Consider the following 10,339-nt stretch of genomic DNA (forward strand, 5'->3'; position numbering starts at 1 on the left):
GTACTCTCTGCCAACACAGCCTGGCTGTGGAAAGACACACATCTCTTGGTACCTTATCCCTTCATTCTCCACACCATGGCCACACAAGAAGTACACATTACCGATGGTAAGACGGATTGAGCTAGCTAAAGGTAGTGACAACACAGTAGGGAGACATCAGAAGGTCTTATATTATAATGACCATAGTCCTTCAAGAAGATCATCTTATATAAATATCTGTAATCTCCTCTTCAGGCCTCTTGGCAAAACTGGATGCTTTATACATCTGTGTGGGAAACCGTTTATTGTCTTCACTAGCTGATAAGCATAGACAGAGAACCCCCCTGAAGGCTGGGTACCTTTGAAGCCCTAGCAAAGGTGGGAGCTAGCCACCACCTCTATTTGTCCAGACAGTGGTAGCTGAAGCAACTTCCCCATCTATTATTATGTAAATCTTTGCTGATGGGCTAGTCTGCCTGTTGCCAGGGTCGCCTGCCTAAGGGCTATGCTAGTATCCCAGATCAATAAAAGCTTGGTGAGGCCTAAGCATGGGTGGAAGTCTTTCTCAAGTGGGACTTGCCTGCCTGGCCTCCCATTATTTCCAAATTATCTCTTGTCTCTTCTCTTTCATTTGTGTGCAGCTCCTCTTCCAGATCCTGAACCCTGAACCACACGGGACATGGAAGGAAACACACTCAACAATCTTATATCTAATTACAATAAACCCATAAAATCAATAGAAGGCAATACAGCTTGTTACTTTAGTTATTTGGAATGTTTTTTCTCAACATGAAACTCCAGCCAGAAACCAGAATAACAGACATTAGAATTTACATGGTTTGACTACATAAAAATTAAAACATCCCATATGAAAAAGAAACATACCATATATAGAGTGTAATAGACAAAAATTAAACAGGAGTAATAACTACTTAATAGCCTAATATACAAAGGGTTCTTATCAATTAATGAGTAAAAGATAAATGTGCCAAAAGAAGGAGGGGCCAATGGCACTTGTGTACGCCAGGCTATTTTTTTTTGTAATATATTTTATTGATTTTTTACAGAGAGGAAGGGAGAAAGATAGAGTTAGAAACATCGATAAGAGAGAAACATCGATCAGCTGCCTCCTGCACATCCCCCACTGGGGATGTGCCCACAACCCAGGTACATGCCCTTGACCGGAATCGAACCTGGGACCTTTCAGTCTGCAGGCCGACGCTCTATCCACTGAGCCAAACCGGTTTCGGCAATCTTTCCTACCCTTGTAATTTCAAACTCCAAGATTTTGCCACGATTGGTCCAAAGAGCCTGTGACACACAAACCACCAGTGATGTTGCCTAAAATTCAACCCAGGGTAGATTTTCATACGTTTTTCAAGAGGGTATTAAAATTAGAAGCCTTTTGCTTAACAGACAGTTGCCTGCCCTTACACAAAGCTTATCTTAGCAACAGAATTTTTTCCAAGAGAAAAGTAAAACCTGGCATTAATTTAAACAAACATTGCCAATTGCTATTTTCATATTTCCTCTGGTCACTCCAGATAGTTTATGTTGGAAAGTTGAAGACAAACATCTTTTCCCCACTGATGCCTTCCTGTATTTGGCAAGCACAGATGCTGCTCTGAGATTTCAGGGACCAATAAAATTTTATTTTACTCATTTGCATTTCGATAGATATTTCATGGCAAGAACAAGTTCACCTCTGTTCAAAACATTTATTTGTTGTTTCAGCAAAACAGCTCATGAAGCTTTCTTTTGATAACTGGTGAATTTGGTCAAACAGTGATTTTAAAAACAAGTCAAGATATTAATGAAAGCATAGAACTTAAACCCCGTTTTGAAATATTTGCTTGGGAAGTAGTTAGGGATTACCACTCAAGCATTTACAGTACTGGGAAATACTTTAATCAGAACAAGAGATAAACACTGGCAGAAGAAATTATGACTTAACAAACATTTATTGAGTTCATGCTGTGTGCCAAGTTCTCTTCCAAATAGTATGGGGCAAAACTCCCAGCAGTTATCTAAGTGTTTTGTTTCCACATGAAATGTATTTATTCATTTTTTTGCTGGAGAAATTTTGCATAGTTCTAATATTGGTTATTTTGCTATCTTATCTTTGCATTATTTAAGTACGGCCTGCAATTCGACACTGAATAGTGGGGTATAGTTAATAAAGTAACTAGAATTTCTACTATGTCATTGAAGACTATCAATTATATTAAATATCCTTGTAGCATTACTGACTTTAATGGGAGTGGCTCTAAGGTAGCAAATTATTAGAAACCAAACTTTAATATACAATTATAATATTCAATGCAGAAAATTAAGCATGCTGTTTCCTAAAGATTGCTAGAAAATAGTCTTTATCAGATGGAGGAAGTTTCATATTTATAAAAGTTTATTAGATACACTGGTAGATATTAAAGTGTTAATTTTTTTCTCAAATGCCTATTCAGCATCAAATTTGATTGCCCTATATTTTCATTTAGTCTGTTAATATATAAATTACAGTATATTTCCTAATGTTGAATTGCATTCATTTTTTTAAATATACCACTCATTACTACACTGTATTATTATAGTAATTCCTAGTTAGATTAAACTATGTTTTAGAAGTTTTTACATTCACATTTATAAGTTTTTGCATTCTCATTGATTTCTATTTTAATTTGTTATATTTCAGCATTTCCAGACATCAGTTATATAGATTAGAGTTTAAATACTCCTCAGTTTATGGGGTGATTTTGTCAAAGGTTTTTGCAGAGCCTATATGTCATTACTCAATTTTAATCTAATATTTTTTCTTTTGCTCTACTCTCCCATAATCAAGGAACATACAGAGGTGGGCAAAAAGTAGGTTTACGGATATTTGTATGGAAAAAGACATGCAGATTATGATTATAAAAATAAGCTTTATTAACTGTTTCACATACAACTGTAAAGCTACTTTTGCCCACCTCGTATATGGGCAACTAATTTTTGGCAGAGGAGCCAAAACATACAATGGAGAAAGGAAAGCCTCTTCAATAAATCGTGTTGGGAAAACTGAAAAACCATATGCAAAAAAATGAAACTAAGCTGCTACCTGACACCATACACAAAAATTAAATCGAACTAGATCAAAGACTTGACTATAAGACCTAAAACAATTAACTACATAGAAGAAAACATAGGCACTAAACTTCAGAACCTTGGTCTCGGTGGGGGTTTTGTGAACATAATCCCAAAGGCAAGGAAAATAAAAGCAGAATAAAAATGAGCAGGACGACATCAACTATAAAGATTCTGCACAACAGAAAAAAAAATAAAACGTGTCAACAAAACAAAAGGCAACCATGTGAATAGGAGGAGATATTTGTAAATGATACCTCATAAATGAGCAGGACGACATCAAACTATAAAGATTCTGCACAGCAGAAGAAAAATAAAAACACGTGTCAATAAAACAAAAGGCAACCATATGAATAGGAGGAGATATTTGTAAATGATACCTCCAATAATGGGCTAACATCCAAAATATTGAAGAACTCATACAGTCAACAACAAAAAACAAAACAAAAAACCCACAAACAATTCAATTAAAAAATGGACAGAGGACCAAAGAGACACTTTTCCAAGGAAGACATACAGATGGTCAACAGATACGTGAAATGTTACTGAACATCACTAGTTTTTAGAGAAATGCCAATCAAAGCCTCGATGAGATACCACCTCACACCTGTTAGCATGGTTGTTATCAATATGACAGGAAAAACAATGTTGGAGAGGATATGGTTAAAAAGCGACCATTTGCCTGCTCTGGTGGGAAGGCAAATTGGTGCAGCCACTGTGGAAAACAGTATGGAAGTCCCTCAAAAAAAAATTAAGAATAGAACCATCATATGACCCAGAAATCCCTTTTCTGGGTATCTACCTGAAAACTGTGAGGACACTTATTTGTAAAGATATGTGTATCCCTATGTTCATTGCAGCATTATTCACAATGGCAGATACATGAGAACAACCTGTCATTTGATGGATGATTAGATTAAAAAATGGTGTATAAATACACAATGGAATACTACTCTGATATTAAAAAGATGAAATATTGCTATTTGTGACAACATGGATGGATCTTGAGAGTATCATCTGGTGAAATAAGTCAGACAGTCAAGGACAGAACTGTATGATATCACTCATATGTGGGATATAACATAAAAATCAACAAATGAACAAATAAAACAAACATACTCAGGCCACAGAATGGTGGTTACCAGAGGGGAAGGGCGGTGAAAGGAGGATGAAGAAGGTAAAGGGTCAAATATATGGTGACAGAAGTAGAGTAAACTTTGGATAGTGAGCATCTATTGCAATAGACTATACAGATGTTATATTAAAGTTGTTCACCTAAAATTTATATAATGTTATTAACCAATATTACTCCAATAAATTTAATTAAAAGTAATAGTACCTAATAATTAAATTAATTTGCATTTATATGATTACTAGTGGCCCAGTGCACAAAAATTTGTGCACTCGGGGGGAGGGGTGATTCCCTCAGCCCGGCCTATGCCCTCTCGCAGTCTTGGACCCCTCGGCGGATGTTCACCTGCTGGTCAGCACAAATGGGGACATAGCATCAAGTCCCCTTGCACCAGAAGACCAAGAGTCAAGTCCCCACCCACTTGCATGTGCCCCTGGACGCAGCATTCAGCCTCATGGAGGGGCTAACAGGCCTGGACACTGCAGTGGTGGCGGTGGTGGCAGTGGCAGAGCAGTGAGGCTGATTGGCCCGCCGGAGTGGGCGGGTCATGCCTTCCTGCTCACCCCTACAGCCCCCAGCCGGGTCCAGAGGCCCGGACACTGTCGCGATCGGCCTGCCAGAGTGGTGACAGGCCTTGACACTTCAGGGGCGGGGCTGAGGGGACTGGGTGCCGCCATCTGTGGCTATGGGCACTGCCATCTTTTTGACGGAGTGACGGAGTGATGAAGTGACAGTTAATTTCCATACTATTCTTTTATTAGATAGGACTAGAGGCCCGGTGCATGAAATTTGTGCACTTGGGGGAGGTCCCTCAGCCTTGCCTGCACCCTCTCGCAATCCAGGAGCCCTCGAGGGATGCCCAACTGACGGGGAGGGGGCCTAAATTGGCAGTCGGACATCCTTAACACTGCTGCAGAGTTGGTAGAGGCTCCCACTACCACCGCTGTGCTTGCTAGCTGTGAGCTCAGCTTCTGGCTGAGCAGCACTCCCCCTCTGGGAGCACACTGACCACCAGGGGGCAGCTCCTGCATTGAGCATCTGCCCCCTGGTGGTCAGTGCGCATCATAGGAACAGGTCAACCAATCTACTTTCTGTCCCCTGGTGGTCAGTGCACATCATAGTGAGCAATTGAGTGGCCTTAGCATATCATTAGCATATTACCCTTTGATTGGTTGAATGGCTGACCCGACGACCAGACACTTAGCATATTAGGCTTTTATTATATAGGATTAATGGTCTTGTGTATCTATTTACATGTTTACGAACTTTTTGGATATTCTAAGCCTCTTCTTATAAGATAGTAAAGAAAACAGAACTCTGGCAAGATTAATAAAGGTAAAAGAGAGAAGATGAAAATAAATAAAAAACAGTAAAAACCAATACAATCACTGGGGTAAAAAAAAATGAATTCTAAAAATTTCAGGAGAGAAATAAATAATCAGGGGAAGAGAAGAGAAGAGAAGAGAAGAGAAGAAAAACAAATAATGACCAGGGGGAAAGAAAAGAAAAGAAAAGGAAAGGAAAGAAAAAAGAAAAGAAAAAAGAAAAGAAAAGAAATCAGAGTTTAAGATTTCTCATCACCAATACCAGATGCTAGAAGACAATGCACCATCATATTCAATGTTCTGATGGAAATTACTTCTAATCTAGAACACTGTCATCAGTCTCATTATCCTTCCATTGTGAAGGTGAAATAAAGACATCTTCAGATACAGAAAACCTGAAGAAGTTTAATATTCACAAGCTTCCTCTGAATTACTAATGAGTAACTAACTTCATTATATATATATATGACTCTTTATTAAGGAAGTCCCCTCCCCCTCCCTGGCACCTGTCTTGAATCCTTACTCGGCAGGAAGAAGGGCAGAGGAAAGGAGGTGGGAGGGAGTTCCTGTAGTTTCAGAGCATGCAGACCACTGTACTCCACCAAGTTGACTTTATTCCAAATGCTTGGTCTCTCAGTGGCAGTGATGAGATGTTTAAAAGGTCTTTCTGCTCTTCTGCTAGTTATCCAGACCTGGCATCTGCTTACTTGTCCTCCTCACATCTTTGACCTGCTGAATAGATGGGCCCCACTGTGCGCTGACATCTCCCGTGGATGTTCGGCACACAGGATGTTGATAGGTTAAAAAACGTGTGGGGATTGACAAAGCTAAAGGGACTTCTGTCCTGTGGAATCTCTCAGGCTTTGCTACATTAGCGTGCACTGCGAATTTCCCTCTCGGAAGGGACTGTAATATGCAATGCAGTGTTAAGCAGATGAGTTTGGCCACAGAGCCCTTGGGGAAAGGGGAGCACCTTGTAGGATTTCTGCTTTCAAGGAAAACTGTTCTGGAATTTTGTGGCCTTGTCTTTGACACTCTGATCTCTAATGTTCAGTATCCTATATACTAGCAGATCGACTGAATGGTGGAAAGATGGGTCGCTATGCACTGACCACCAGGGGGCAGACGCTCAATTCAGGAGCTGCCCCTGGTGGTCAGTGTGCTCCAACAAGGGGAGCGCCACTCAACCAGAAGCTGGGCTCATGGCTGGTGAGCACAATGGCAGTGGCAGTGACAGGAGCCTCTCCCGCCTCCGCAACAGCACTAAGGAAGTTCGACCAATGGATTAGGCCTGCTCCCCGGAGATGGTGGAGGGGGGGGAGGAAGGGGCCTAAGCCGGCAGTCAGAAGATATCCCCCAGGGCTCCCGGACTGCGAGACGGCGCATGTCAGGCTGAGGGATCCCCCCGCCAAGTGCATGAATTTTGTGCACTGGGCCTCTTGTCAAAACATAAGAACCCACCCTAGCCAGTCTGGCTCAGTGGATAGAGTGTCAGCCCTCAGACTGAAGAGTCCCCAGGTTTGATTCCAGTCAAAGGCATGTACTTTGATTACAGGCCCTGGTAGGGGCCCGTGTGGGAGGCAACCAATCAATGTTTCTCCCTCACATCGATGTTTTGCTCTCTCTGTCTCTCCTCCTCCCTCCCACTCTCCCTAAAAATCAATGGAAAACTATCCGTAGGTGATGATTAACAAAAACCCATAAAAACCCCATTCTCTGTTCTCAAGGAATTCACTATTATAAAAATGCTTTAGAGGTTGAATATGAAACCTGTGGTCATTGCTTATATTTATGCTGGAATGCGTTTTTTCACCCAGAAACTGACAGTTTTTAGAGAAAACAAAAAAGCTGGCCCATCTCCAATAGCATGATGTACCACCTCTGTAACAAGGCTCACGAAAAGCTCCTAATCCTGTAAATGCCATCAAACCCTCCGCTGTAGATGCAGTTTGCTGTTGCACAGGCTAGCGATCAGTCTTCACCCAGCTGCAGGCATGTCATCAGCCTGGATCCTTGGGCCTTTCCTGCAAACCAGTAGACATTGATTTACATTGTGTTGTTCTTCATTGTATGAGCTTCAAGTGGTAATGTATTTACTAGGCTCAACATGTACATGTTCTGTTCTTCAGAATCAGTGTTCATATTTCTCACTCCCTCTCACTCTTAATGTATTATTGTCTTGTTTTCATTTGATGTGATCTTTAAAATTGCTTAGATTTGTAATGCATTTGTATCCGTGGATACAAATAAATGTTATTGTAAAATGGAACATTACAGTCAATAGATTATAATAAAATGGAAGGGATGTCTCAATAGTTGGAGGGCACGTATAACAAACACTGTAACATTCGGGTGAAAAAAATATAAAAATGACCACATCTATTTTGTTTTGTAAAAAAAATAATGAGAAAATTAACAAACCAGGCAAAATTCATGAATTTGCTCTCTCTGCCATCGCTCTTCCTCTGACATTCTTTCCCAAATATCAGAAACTTTGTTTCCCTTATCAGCAAAAAACAGACAGTACGATATAAGATAGAGAACACACTTCAAGCATTATAGCCTGGGAGCTGGAGAAAATAACTTCTCTCTTCATTTGTAAAAATGTCCACATTGCTACCCACCTCCTCGGGCTGATAAACACAGGATTACACGAGATAAAATATGTAAAGCGAAGTGCATAGCACAGCATAGGTGCTCTCCACTTATTAATTCTTCCCCTTTCCCACACATCCATCTCCATGTTGCTCATTCTGAAAATGTCATGACTAACTGTCTGCTATTTATGTTAAAGGTGACTTCCCTTCCTCCAAAGAAACCCCTACATGAATGCAGCTTTCTTTTCCCATTTTTTTTCTATTATTTGAACCCCATTTAGATAGAAAAATCCTTATGTAACATACCTTTGTGTTCTCGATCACACTTCAACGTAAGTCACTTCAGACGTTTATTCTCCTTTATTCAGTTCTAACAATTTCAGAGTTCACAAAAGATTTAGCATCCTAACAACGAGGTTAAAAGTTGGAAATTTGCTATTTTCAAAGATTCTCACTTGTCTTCGATGTAGATTTTTTAAAACTTATTTTTCTAGCCTCTTTTGAAACAATTGAATGCTCACCAAAGTGCATTTCATGATAGTGAATTAGAGCTGGATAAGTAGAAAAAAATTGCAAGCAAGAAAGCTTTCTGTTTGCTTCCATTATTATGAAAGATTGTTAAGTTGGGGTGAGCTCTTACAGAAAGTTCAGCTGTGGCAGTTTGAATTACACTGGTCAATTTCAGTTCACCGCCTCCTAACCACTAACAATTTCATGGGGCAAAGACTTTCAACTCCACTCTTGGACCTAAGCTGCTTCCACTCTCTCTCCCTGTAAGAACTGACACATTTAGCAATTCTGAATCGTGCAAATAAAGGGAGGTGAAGGGAGTAGGAAGGGGTAAGGTAAGTGAAAAGGTAGGAAGAAGGGGCGAGAAGAGGGGTTTTCCTGATCAGAATCACATACATGACTAAAAATGCTTTATCCTTTATACTTGTAGTGAAATGAAGGATCCTTTATGCTTTCCACACTCAAGTTTGAACTGGAGAGCTAAGTGAAGACATTTTCTTCTAGAAAAGCCACAAATCACTTTTTCAAAGCTTGAATTAATCAGGCCCTTTGCAACAATGTTTCTCTGTGACTCTTCAGTTTTCAAAATGGAAATCTGTAGAATGTCAGTTCCTTTTGAGTTGGGAAAAGAATATGACCTCATGAAGCCCCTTTTGAAACATTCCTTCAGCACAAGCATTTTAAATAATTTCTCAAAGGCAAGTACTATATCCGGAGTGAATAGCAGGACATTATGAACTACATCTAACATAAGATTTTGCTTCGACAGGCCTGTCAATGCTCTTTAGTTCCACTGTATTGAAATGAAAATCATGTGAGCTTGGAAGAAATATCTTCCTCACCCTGATACTCTTTATTAACTGTGGAATCGTACTATTTTCTTCACCATGACAACAAAAGCACACAATAGAGTTAGCTCTCACCTTCTTCGCACAAGGTGACAGGGAAAAACAGTAACAAAGAAATGTGAAGCAGAAAACAGATTTCAGGAAACAAGGAGTTAAGGAAGTCATGAACAAAGGGAAGCCTGAACTCAAGGATCAGCATTTAGGGTCATGTTCCAAAGGGGTAACTAGACTAGGTAACGCAACCCAGAGAAAATACTTCCAGTTTGCACTTGATTAAATCTCAGAATGGGTGACTTTTAATGTCAGCCAGTCAACTGAAAGGCCAATTTAAATGATCTCATTTTACAGTAAGGTTTATGTCAGTAAAAGACATAGATTGATCAGCATTCCTGAAATAAGGCTCTGAATTACTCATATACAGTGTCATTTAAAAGCAAACAATTTATTCTTATCAGAACATATTCTTTCAGTGATGTTTAGTGATTTGCACTATGAAATATTTTAGCCATACCTTTTCCCCCCAGAAAAATACTTTGGCTTAAAATGTCAGACGTTCTTCATTCTGTTCAGTTCACATTGTTCAAAATATTCAAAGCCATTCATCTTCCTAACGTGCTGAAGTCTGTACTGGGTTGTCTTTCACTAGGACTTGCTGGTATAGGCAAAACTACCAGAAATGAGCCCATTGATTATTTTCTGTCCAGGGAAAAGCAGGGAAGAGGGAATCACATCTGAGTTCATAGTTGTCACCTGAGAAGGAATGCAAGAATTAATAAAAGAAGTAAGTACTAACTAAAGATAAATCAAATCATGCATTGCAGCCAGAAAACC

The sequence above is a fragment of the Myotis davidii genome, unplaced genomic scaffold (genome assembly GCF_000327345.1).
Source record: "Myotis davidii unplaced genomic scaffold, ASM32734v1 scaffold153, whole genome shotgun sequence".
In the NCBI taxonomy this organism is placed as follows: domain Eukaryota; kingdom Metazoa; phylum Chordata; class Mammalia; order Chiroptera; family Vespertilionidae; genus Myotis; species Myotis davidii.